The following is a 12,851-nucleotide window of genomic DNA, read 5'->3' as shown; positions in this document are numbered from 1 at the left end:
AACTACACACAGAGAGATGTGGTGAAATCAGACTCAGAAGAGGTCTTAAAAAGCTCTTGGTCCAAATAAACATCATGAATACACCTCTTACATAATGCTTGGGGACCTAGTCATCCGACTCTTCACGACTTTCCTCCTATCCTGCCTGAGCCTTTGCAGGGACAGTACCTGTTGTTCTTTGCTGGTGACTGATTTATATCATTCCGATTGGATTTATTTCCGATGGAAGGTCTCGTTTGTGGGACCTCAGGATTTCACCTCTGTGCTTCTGGAGCCTTCAATCATGGTCAGGACTTCACTGTCAGTCGGATATTCATCGTGAACAGTAGGACTAGGTCTTTCTAGCATTATCTAAGAGGAGTATTCCTGATGTTTATTTGGGCTTTCTAAGTTATTTCTAAGACCGCATCGGAGTCTGATTTACCACGTCTCTCTCTGAGTAGTTTTCAGAGAACTGTTTGGCTGCCGCCCCCTCTACCATTTTCTCTTTTTTTATTTATCGTTGAAACATCTTTCTGTGCCCTGAAGGTGTGTGGTCGGCTTACCACTTTACACCTAAATGTGCGTCGGCACCTGTGCTAGAGCCATTCAGATACCGAACAAAAGTAGAATTTGTATCTGTGAAATGTTTTTTTCTCAAATTATGTATGGTGTAAAAAGTGAATATACTTTATGTACAGGAGCGGCCATCCTGATAGACCTGCAAATTCATATACCTGGTCTATATGCATCATTTGAAGTAGAATTAAGTTGTGCTAATTAGTTGAGCACTTTGAGGAGATGCTCATATTATGGTGCTTTGTAAGGCGGGTTACATGTATGTTTTAAAGGTTCTATTGTGTCTTATGACGGTATGCAAGGTATGAATTTTATGTGTGGAGTTATTAAAAAATAGTTTGGGGGTGAGGATTTATATACATGTGCATGCTTGAATCATTGTTTTGAAAACATGTCTGTGCGCTTTAAATGAAATGAAAGAAAGATATTTCCAATGAATTAAGTCTGTGTGTTTCTGTATTTGATTTACAACTATTTATTTTTTTAGCACGTTTTTGGAAGTGGGTTGTCATTTTTCTTTTTGCTTAGAGATACTATCACTTCAGCGCTTATCTTACTTTATAATGCATCACAAATGGCCTATTATAAAGGTATTGGAGACAGGAGTTTAAACAGGGATTGCAAAGTGCCATGAATTATAAAGTCAATATCCAGACAAAATTAACAACATAGCAGCAAACCTAAAATACTTTGCCCAGAATATAGCAAGTGAACAGTTTATAACATGAACTAGGATACAACTTCTCAAACCAAGGTTTCTTCGATAGAGTAATATCAGGACTACTGTTAAATCGATACCTATTCCAAAAGAATTGTCAACAATTGCTTCAACCGCAGAAGCTATATTAATCTGCCCTGCTTTAGCACCCTTCCTCTTTTTGTCTTGTTGCTGCTGAGTTAATAATTGTGCAGCTCAGACAAACCAAACCTATGGACTGCTTCAATGTTGCTGCCAAGGAGGCGGTTTCTGTCAACCTTTTACGAAGTAATCGCACCCAATATTCAAAGCATCTGCATCTCATCAAATGAGGGCCTAGAGGCTAACTCAATGAATAGAAAGCAATTAAGACTCTCTCAAGTAAGAAACCAAGTAGTTATCAAATAACAGGTGGGCACCCTATTATAAATAAAACCCAGAGGAAGACTGTAACGAAGCAGTTGCAGAAACACTCGGAATGCCACTCAGACTGTAGGCAGCCAGGGCACCAGGAGGGTCAGTGTTGTTTTTCACAACTAAATATATCGTCCCAAGCTGCCGTTGGTGGGTTTATTACAGCTTTTACACTTACCAATCTGTTCTGTTGCTCGTTCTGGGCTGGTACAAAGAGAGGCATTGGCGTGCACATGGGCTTTAGAACATTTCCAGGCATTTGTCCAGGGTAAACCTGTCATCATCCGTTGTGACCACAAACCATTGGTAAAACTATTGCCCACGGAATGGAGTGTGTCTGCCTCTGCAAGAATTGAAAGATTATCTATGTGTATTAGGGCTTGGTGTATAATATTGTGCACATGACGGGCAGAGAGAATGTAACTGCGGATTGCTTGTCAAGGATGCCTGCTCCTTTGGAAGAATGTAAGGATGTCGCGTGGAAAGATTAAGTAGTGATTTTCACTTGTTCATTTACAAAGTGTGGTAGTATGGATAATTTTATATTGGATTGTGTTACCCCTCTAACAATTGTCTTTCTTTGTTCTTTACCTAGTTGCGCAGTTTTGTTTTAAAGTAAGGGGAGTGGGTGTGTTGTTGCTTGGTTATTTATTGTTGCAGTAAGTGGGGGGGGGTGTGTTCCTCGTTCTGTGCAGGTGCATGGAATGCCTCAGGGCAGAACATGCAGGTGCATGGAATGCTTGGGGGTATGACATGTGGTTCTATGGCTCAAGGTTCATTGAGTGAGATAGCTGGATTCAAGGAAGCCAAGCAGACATGTTTCCTGTGTACGGAGCTAAATAAAGAATCCAACTATACCGGAGTCCCGTGTGCTATGTTTTGGCAACACTTAATCTTTCTTCCTAAGTAAAAAACAATTATTTGATAAATACTTCGCAATGGAACAGCACGTTAAACTGGTTTCCACAAAGGATGATCTGATAGGTGTGACTTACTGTAAGTCACATATCTGATAATTTGTTGCATTAACTCATGTTTGGGTTTTAGAAACAGTGTAGCTGTAGTAGTGTCAAAATCGGTACTGAAGATGGCAGTAACTATGGAATTTAATTTGTAGCATATTTCGAGAAAGGATAGTGTAGAAGAGCAGTCAAATATAGCCCTTAACTCTATAGTTCTGCTGAATAAACAACTACTATTTACAGCTATTACAATTCCCCCGAGTTGGTAGGGGCTTTATATAATGACCTTGGAAGTCTGGGGTGGCTGAGTTGGATTTAAACTTACGACATGCGGATGACAAGGATGTCAGGAGGAAGGCGTTTACAGAGCATTTGCCATAAGAAACCGGAGCAGATAGCTAAAGAGTGCATCAGAGTCAAATTATAATAATGCCTGATGAATATGAATTAAGTGGGCAATGACAAAACATTCATGAAAAATAGATTAATTAAACCCCAAACCACCAGGACTCTTACAGACTTTTTGACTTATAGAACATTCTAGGAGTTCCGTCCAATATGGGACTGGGCCACTTCTACCACAGTTACCTCAAGTTATGATATTTTTTCACGGCCTACTTTTGTGGTAAAACATTAAACAGAAAATACTAGGGCCTTCTTATAACTCCTCTGTTCACATACGTTTCCATGGTAGTTCAGCATCAACATTTGCTACCTACAGGTAAAAGGTTTATCAGCAGCTAGAGATGTACTAATGCATAGGCTTTTGTACAAGTTATGTTATGTTATGTTGATTTATTATGCGCACAGCTACTCCAGCCAAGGAGCCTCCCGGCGCAAAGACAAGGAGAAACACAACACAACAGAAACGGGAGAACCTGAGATGAACAACTAAAACAAAAAAGTCTTAATGGCTCTCCGGAAAGAAAGCAGATCGTCTAACTGACGGACTTCAACTGGGAGGGTGTTCCAAATTAGTGCAGCTTTCACGCTGAAGGAACGACCCCCCATCCGACTGAGTCTAAATCTAGGGACCACAGCAAGGGCCTGGCCCTGAGATCGGAGGCTACGGGCGGGGACATAGAAAGAAATAAAATTGGACAGGATTTCAGGGCCTATACCTCTTAATATTTTAAAAGCCAAGCAAAGGACCTTGAAAAGAATACGCTTCCTTACAGGGAGCCAATGCAAGGAGCGGAGGACATTCGCCACCGGGCAAAATCTAGGTAGGCCAACAATGGCTCTGGCCGCAGCATTTTGAACCCGCTGTAGGCGGGTTAACTCAGCCTGATTAGCCCCAGCCAGAAGAGAGCTAGCGTAGTCCAGGCGAGAGATGATAGTAGCCTGGACTACAAGCTGTCTGGTTTGGGCATCAAAATATTTGAGAACTGGTCTAAGTCCTCTTAACAGACCAAAACAACAGGCTGCCGTTTTTTTGGTATGTCCTATAAAGGTAAGGCCAACGTCCAACCAGACCCCAAGATTTTTCACCTCCGACACAGGGGTCGGAGTGGGGCCCAGCTCAGAAGGCCACCACTGATCGCCCCAAAGCTCCACTCCCTTCCCAACAACCATCACCTCTGTTTTTGTGGCATTCAGCTGGAGACAGTTTTCTGTCAGCCAGCAAGCCACCGCCTTCAGTCCAGACTGAAACCTGGGGGCATCTTGTTGAACATCTCCGCTAAGGGTAACCGCCAGCTGAGTGTCATCGGCATATGAGACCAAAGTGAGGCCCCACTGCCTCGCGACATCAGCCAGCGGTCTCACGTAAAGATTGAACAACGTGGGACTTAGCGAGGACCCTTGCGGAACCCCCATGGCCAGAGGCTGGAAACTGGACGAAAAGGGAGGAATGGCCACACAGAAGGAACGGTTGTCCAGGAAGGAGCGGAACCACTGCAGCGCCAGACCACTGACACCGATCTCCTCAAGCCGATGCAGGAGGATGCCGTGAGATACAGTGTCGAAGGCGGCGCTGAGATCTAACAATATCAGCGCCGCCGTCTGACCCGCATCCAACCTTGCACGCAGATATTCCACCATTGCGAGGAGGGCGGTCTCCGTGCTGTGACCAGCACGGAAACCGTTCTGTGTGGGATCAAGGGCGTTGGTCCGGGCTAGATGTTCTGACAGGGCCAGATTGACATGGGCCTCTGTCAACTTTGCCGGCCAAGGTAGCAGCGAGATGGGGCGAAAACTTTCAGGCTTAGACGGGTCTAAGGAGGGTTTTTGATGATCGGAGACACTACCGCCTGCTTCCATTTAGTTGGAACTACCCCCGACTCCAGGGAGAGGTTGACAAGGGAACGCACAACAGGGCGCCCCAAAAAGGTCTGGTCTCGAAAGAGAGCAGGCCTTAATGGATCAGATGGAGATCCAGATTTAACTTGCAAAGCAAGTTTGTCAAACCCGTCCGAGGTGAGAGGGGGAAATGAAGGCAGGGTGATCTGACGTGGTGTCTCATTGGAACTTCCCAGCGGAACCCCAATGCTAGGGAAAGTCCGATAAATGGCTTGGACCTTTCCCAAAAAATAGGAAGTCAGGGATTCACAGTGGGAGACAGAGCTCTCGGCTAAAGAGGTAGTCCGTTTGGCCATAAGATCTTTAACCGCCTTGAAGATGGCCTTCGACGGGTTGGTGCTGTTCCGGAATTCTTCGGCATAGAAGGCCGCACGAGCACGACATATGGCCCGATGATAGAGCTTAACTGACGCGGCATATGCTGCTTTTAAATCAGCCCCATATGTCTTCCGCCAGGCCCTCTCCGCCCGTCTACTGGCTCCCTTCAAGGCGCGTAAGGCCCCGTCATACCAGGGACTCGACTCGCGAGGATTGATCTTAGTCGATACAATAGGTATCAGAGCGTCCAGAGCCCTAGTAAGCCAGGAGCAGAAGAGGTCATACCCTTCATCAACATTGTTCAATGGGCCCAAGGGCTCCACCAACAAAAGATGGTGAAAGTCTTCCAGCCTGAGTTTGTTCCAAGATCTCCTGAGTACCCGTCTAGCTGAAGAAGTGGGAGTAGTCACTGATACGGGACACTGGATAGACACCAGGAAATGGTCAGACCATTCTACTGGGGTAATCGCAGTGACTTTGGCCTCAGTCAAGTTGGTGAAGAAAGGGTCCAAAGTATGTCCCCCGATGTGCGTAGGCTGGGAAACCAGCTGGAACAATTGACAAGCCTCTAAGTCCAAGGAGATGGCACGAGCTGTCAAACTGGACAGTGTATCGAAATGCAGATTTAAATCGCCCAGTATAGAAAAGTTGGCGCAGTCAGTGATCAAAGTGCCGACAGTATCCGAAAAAGCATTTCTAAACAGCACGTCACTGCCCGGCGGACGATATACCACCATCCCAGAGAGTGTAAACTCTGGGTTGACAGAGACTTTAAAAGAGGCGCTTTCACAGCCAGCGATCTTAAGGCTGTTCCACACACAGGGAAAGCAAGACCTAACTATCAGCGCTATTCCACCCCCTCTAGATGCTCTATTCAAGGTGAACATCGAATAGTCAGAGGGGCATGCCAGATTGAGAATGGCAGTGTCAGCTTCCTGAAGCCATGTTTCAGTTATAGCAAGGATATCCGGAGCTTTATCCTCAATGAGATCGTACAGATTCTGCTGATGTTTCAAGATCGACCTCACATTTAGGTTCATTATCCGCAGAGAGGGAGAGGAGACCCTGCTATGATGGACAACAGAGGGAAATTTCCGAGGGAGAGGCAATGGGGGGTCAAGTATCAGACCATTGCAAGGACAACGATACGGACCACAGAGAGGGTGGACAGGCGGAAGTGCACAGCAGCGGCTCACCTGGTTGATGGACATCAGGCTCTCCCTAGAATATGTCGGCATGGCACCAACCAGTAGTTATGGCTATCACGAACCAGAGCCCGCCACGTCCCGCGCGGCCTTAGCGCGGACGGGCACAGACGGGCAGGACTCTGGCACGACTCCGGCCACGCGAAGACACGCCTGCTGCGCGATCCCGCTGCGCTAGGGGAGGAGCATTAAATATGCGTTCCCCCGCTGGCGCATGCGCAATGAAGCGCTGTCGGTCTAATCCCTCACCTCACCCAAAACCAAGATGTCCGCCACCCCAGGACCAACCCGCCAAGCGGCGGTGAGGGGCACGATTATAGTGCAAGTAAGGGGAGCAGGAGAGCGAGGGTCTGAAAGACCTAAAAGAAAAACAATCAGGTGAGTTAAAATTCAGCTAAGCAGCAAGCGCCGTAACGCTCCTGCCAGCAGTACGCTCCTTGTCAGGGGGAGGGAAAGGCGGGGACTCGCTTTAAATATGCGTTCCCCCGCTGGCGCATGCGCAATGAGCGCTGTCGGACCAATCCTCACCACCCCAAACCAAGATGTCCGCCTCCCCGGAACCAGCCCGCCAAACGGCGGTGAGGGGCACAATTATAGTGCAAGTGAGGGGAGCAGAGAAGCGCGAATCCGGGTACCTAAAAGAAAATAAACAGGTGAGTTTAAAAGTTGCACAGCAAGCGCCGTAACGCTCCTGCCAGCAGTACGCTCCTTGTCCCGAATCAATCACAAAGCCGGAAATGATGTAGCACTTCTTAACTACCCGTGTTCTCTAGCCTCTACAAGGGCATGACGTTAATTTTCTTCAGCTTCTCGTGAGCACACACTGCCTTTTGCTGGCAGAGTGAGCAAGGCAGGTAAGCTATGTTTCTAGGCAACTATCATGGTTCTTCTCTACTGGAGACCTTGACTTTTTCCGCTGGTTAACAATCACACTCAGGGGCAGAATGTATCATATTTGCTTGTGGTGTGCCTCCATTTCGCTCAGTCTGACAAAGCGCTGCAAAAAGCTCCTGAGATTGCACTAGATCAGTCCAGTGGAGCTACATGGTTGATAGCGTAATGACTAGGTGTATTCAATGGACCTTCAGTTCCTCAGAGTTAAATTTGGTCCTTAAATATCGTACTGTCAATTTTTTCTGGCCATCGTCTGCACATAAGCTGAGGAATCTTGCAATTCAACAGTAAACATGCTTTTTCTACCATCTGTGTGCTACGACAATGATCACCTTAGCTGTAGTCTCCATTCTGAGGGTTTAAAATGCTTTACAACCGCTATCATATTCTTTACACGGATGCAGAATTTTCCTTTTAGAACTGATTTCGAGCCTTTCGGGTGGGAGACTCCGCGAGTACAACGGACATCACTGCACATCTGTAAAATTCCTTCAAGTGACTGAAACACACTGTTAGGCCCCACACAAAAGTAGCGGGCAAGGTAATGTGGGGTGCGAGACAGATAACTAAGAAGAATGTACATTTCACCTGGACCTACATTCCATCTCAGATTGCCCATAAATGTAATGATCTACACACAATGCCGATCTTCAAGATATGTCCTTTAAAGATAGTGGAGGAAAGAGAGAGATTGGTGAACACTAAATGTGCTTGGGAAAAGCTTTAAAAAATATGGGTGATGTAATGCCCCTTAAATGCAATTAAAACATACTACTACCACATGATAGAGATTCTTGGGGGGCAGAGGGAGATGGGGCAAGGCCATGGAAAGAAGCAAACATACTTTGGTGAATACTGGAACGGGATCTGCAACTAACATTAACCATAGTTTCTTTATAAAGACTGTTGCCAAACACTGATTTTTATTGTGATTGTCAAGTTGAAATGATGTATGTATTTATTAAATGAATTATGCGTTGATCTTGAACTAACCACATAATAAAGAATGAATTTGAAATATTGAAAATGTATTTTCATCTTGGACCGAGGAAGGAAAACAAATGAGAGGGCACTCCTAACTAATAATAAAAGGAGAGACAGCACTTTCGCAAACAGCCAGATCTTGATTGCTGGACTCCTCTGAAGACAAACTGAATACTTGATATAACTGTTGCAAACACAGACGAAAACAGCGGGGTTTCAATAAGCAGAAAAATGGGCTAAGAGAAGTCAAATAAGAGTATTAATTTGGAAGGTCGATACCACCCACAAATGTATTTGAAGAAAGACAATAGGATTCTCATGCTGGTTTGCATGACTTGAGTTAAAAGCAATACAGAAAATACACAGATGCTTTAATTACTTTTGGCATCATCTTACGTACCATTAATCCTGTGGTATGACTTGTCAAAATCGGGCTCCCACCTGCGTCAGAGAAGGTACTGTGGATGTTTGCCACACTAGATCAGTGCACTGCCGAAAGACTAACAACGGATGCTAAGTAGACTCATAGGCCTTAATAAAGAGAATAACCGGAGCACTGGACTGAAAATAATGTCTTGTTAGCAACTAAGAAAACTACTTAGTTTCATATCAGTGTATCCCTGGGGAGTTAACTTCCTCGGTAAAGGTCAGTAAAGAGTCTTAGGAAATAGAGCCAATGACAAAGCCCTAAGGGACATAACATCAAGGGGAAGCACTATAAATATCGCCGCTTTAGCGTCAGTTTTCGGGCGAAAAACGGTGATAATTCCATCGCACTATCAGCAAGGACATGCTAACACGTGTTCCTATGCCTAAGCGCCAGTTTCCCTAACGCCCATCTTTGCAATGCCAATTATATGCAAAGTGGGCTTACCCTACTAAAATAACGTGGAAAATGTCGCTAACAGACATTTCTCCAATTATCAAACAAATCTCTAAACTGTGTAGCGACGAGAAAAGTAGCGCTTATCGCAGGTTTCATTACGCCTGCTTTTCAACTGACTAAGCCATTATAGCCTATGGGTGGTGGATTTTGAGGATGAGACCACCCTGCCTTATCATCAACGTATCGCCTATCGCTGTGCGATTATCGCTGTATTTCTAGCAATAATCGCACATTTAGCAGCTATCGCTGGATTTTTTTATCGCATTGGAGATAAGCGTTGCTGATAGCACGCTATCTCTACAATAAAATCCAGCGATAGCCGGCGATAATTATCCTCGCGCTAAGCGCGCTTAGTGATAATTATCGCCGGCTGTTGCTGATATGCCCCTAAATACATTAGGGCGATGCAAAAAATATAAAGCTGAGACTGCTTAAACGCGTAGATGTTTATCGTCTGAAAATAAAGATCCGAGTGATTCAACCCTTCTGGAGTGCTGGACGATTATTTCCTATATACAAAGGAGAATCTTATTTTTGAATATGAATATATCGCTCCTGGAACTTTTCAGCCGCCCACCCGGACTACAGGTACCAGCATGCACCTGCTCGTGGGAGTGTCAGCGCGATGCAAGTGCACGTAATTTGGAGGAGGGGCGTTAAGAACATTGAAACAGGGACGGAATTCACAGCAGCTGTACCCTGTACTGACCCCCTAATGGAGTCAGTGAAACCTGCACTGACGAAGGCGATTTACCGCTGAAACGCGTATGCACCTGCGTTTCATGGACTGTTAGCACTGCGCATTTTCTCAACAATCAAGCCCTCAAAGATTCCGGAGTGTGTCGTGCTTTTCCTTCAGGGAACAAGCGTGGTTTGGTGTTTAGTCAGCAAGCTGGTCGCTGACATACAGCACACCCTCTCGATCTGGAGCACATTGAAAGACCAGCAGTGTGTGGAAAATTGCATTATTGGTAAAACACGGCGCCCCCCCAGCAGTTATATGTATAGGCTGCAATGGGGAGAGAGGAGTGTGGCCCGTGCTCATCCTATTGGGAGCACCACTGTGTGTTCGGAGCGCTCCTGGAACTTTTCAGCCGCCCACCCAGACTACAGGTACCAGCATGCATCTGCTCGTGGGAGTGTCAGCGCGATGCAAGTGCACGCAATTTGGAGGAGGGGCGTTAAGAACATTGAAACAGGTGCGGAATTCACAGCAGTTGTGCCCTGTACTGACCCTCTAATGGAGTCCGTGAAACCAGCACTGACGAAGGCGATTTACCGCTGAAACGCGTATGCCCCTGCGTTTCATGGACTGTCAGCACTGCGCATTTTATCAATAACGCCCTCAAAGATTCCGGAGTGTGTCGTGTTTTTCCTTCAGGGAACAAGCGTAGTTTGATATAGATAGATAGATATAATATATATAAAGCATAACTAGAGAGTAAGTCTGATGACTACACACGAAGTGCTAATTTCATAGTTCAGAAATACAAGATGTATTGGAAAGTGCCTCTCAATTCAAATGCATGCCTTCCCTCTCAAACCCCACACCCACCGCAATGGAAAAAAATATATGTGTACAAGCAACATTAAGCACAACTTTTACTACAAATGTATTACAAAAAACAGAAGACTCAAAAAGAAAGAACTTTGGATTTCTGCATGGGGCAACAGTACACAGCTGGCCGTGTACAATGCATGAGAAGACCTACAAAGCAAGTTCAATATTGCTTGGAATTGAAACGTGATAAGTCCCGAGCCTAGTGCACCGTGGAGTCACTGCATCAAAAGAAAGCTTGCCATTCATTTCATATTACAGCCACTAAGAATGTTACAATTTGAAATATTTCCTTTTAATATGCCTGAACCAACACGAGTTTAGTGCAACTGTTTAAACAAGGCGTCGTGTACCTTAAGGTTCAATAATGACTGCAGAGGTTATTTTGTAACTCTTTACAGAATGCCAACAATAAAACCGTCCTTAACTAAAATGCAAAGATTAACTGCAATAAGCAAATAAACAAGGTTTTTATATTTGATCATCAACGAAAAGTAGGGGCTCTGCTTTAAGAAGGACCTACAAAAAACATTGGCAAAGCCTGTAGTCTAGCCTTTGTCATCAAGTGGCTATGCAAAAGTTACAAAATTACGCGATATTGTGCTAAATGTCACTCTGGCATGTTGCACTATTTTTCAAGCGTGAACTATATCTTTGCAAAGAAGGATTTCGCACAAGGGGGATGCACAAGCGTTGCGAACAAGCATTCACGTACTATTCATTGCGTGCTTCCCGTGCTCGTAAGATTAGATTTTAACCCGAAAGCAATATCAGGCATTTCGTGTATGCAAAATGCCAAAGATTGCAGAGGCATAAACAAAAATGTTCCTAGGCCCAGCCTTCACATTCGACGACCCACAACATTCTCCAGCCCACTGCTGGATGTCCACCAACCCCACCCCACACCCACTCAAGTTGACCCATTATTCCTATTTGTTAAAGAAGACAATCCACTCATACTATAACTACCACTGCTTAGCACCCCCCACATCCCCCGCCGCAAAGTCGGTCCGAAGGCATGTCAAGTTAAAACTTTCAGCCAAACTTGCCGTTCATGCGGAGCTTGTAAGTGTACCGGGTAGGTGTACGTGCGAGTAGATCATTGAAATCCATCATTTCCTTTAATGTTATCAGTAGTATTATTACATTTTAATTTCACGACAACACACACCAAAGTAAACTGAAGAGGCAACCCATGCATGAACCTACAGAATTTTGCAGCTCTGTTCGTATCCCACATTATGTATTTATTCGGGAACTCACTCATGTAGCACTATAAACCGCTATATCAGAGAATCGAAAAAGCCAGAACTGTGAAACGTGTCAGACAGGACATGGGTCTACTTGCCAGCTATGTTCGAGTTCCTTCAGTGCGCGCCCGTATTAACCGCTCACCCTTAGGTGGTGGAGTTACTCAATTGGACTACAACCTACGTCACACACTGCGCTCAGCGCGCGTGAGCTCTTTCTGGTGCCCCGTTAACGACCCCTCCCTCTCGCTTTGGAAGGTAGCTTATTCCTTTTTCCACCAGGGGACCCGATATTCTCGTCCTGCGCTGACTGATTCACGTACAAACTGCTGAAGGCACTTTGCACCATAAAAGGTCCCCAATCCAACTTTTTTACGTCCTCACCGGCCACTTTTAGCACCCCAGGTGCCCATCGTTAACCATACTTCCGGTCTTGACCTGCTCACTTCCGGTTTCTGTGCCGCCACGGCGGGCAATTTGCCACGAACGCTTCCCTGCAGCAGATACTAGCTGTAATCGACTCGGGCGCGGCTCCGCCAACCGAAACCGTCTGTTTTCGTTTCACAAGCCGATTCCACCAATTGGAAGAAACGTCACATTGAACTCCCAGAATTTTGACTAATAATAGATCGCCATACATCAGGAAAGCCGGTCATACGCCAATCAGACATATCTATCAGCTGAAGGGGGCGGGTCGATGCCAGAGCAGGATTGCGTCGTCCCTCTTGAAATGGGTCTTTTTACCGGCGTTTGTAGAGAAGCAGAACAGCGAGCGCCATCTTCCTACGGTTCGAGTGGTGCCATTTACCGCAGTATGTATAAAT

General features: G+C 45.5%; 1 protein-coding gene across 5 annotated transcripts in view; it reads right to left on the bottom strand.

The window, feature by feature from the left end:
- PRR14 (proline rich 14) overlaps positions 1–12,569 on the bottom strand; it is a 593,350-nt gene extending 580,781 nt beyond the window's left edge. For 2 of the 5 annotated variants that reach the window (XM_085618443.1, XM_085618444.1), the window contains exon 1: positions 12,412–12,569. The gene's annotated coding sequence lies outside the window, so the exon portion shown is untranslated. Of the gene's footprint in view, positions 1–11,986 lie in introns of all 5 variants that reach the window. The other 3 variants (XM_085618442.1, XM_085618445.1, XM_085618446.1) reach the window with 3 other exon arrangements.
- Positions 12,570–12,851: the final 282 nt, after the last annotated feature.

Source organism: Triturus cristatus, chromosome 7 (genome assembly GCF_964204655.1).
Source record: "Triturus cristatus chromosome 7, aTriCri1.1, whole genome shotgun sequence".
Classification (NCBI taxonomy): domain Eukaryota; kingdom Metazoa; phylum Chordata; class Amphibia; order Caudata; family Salamandridae; genus Triturus; species Triturus cristatus.
This window is presented reverse-complemented; position numbering and strand designations above follow the sequence as displayed.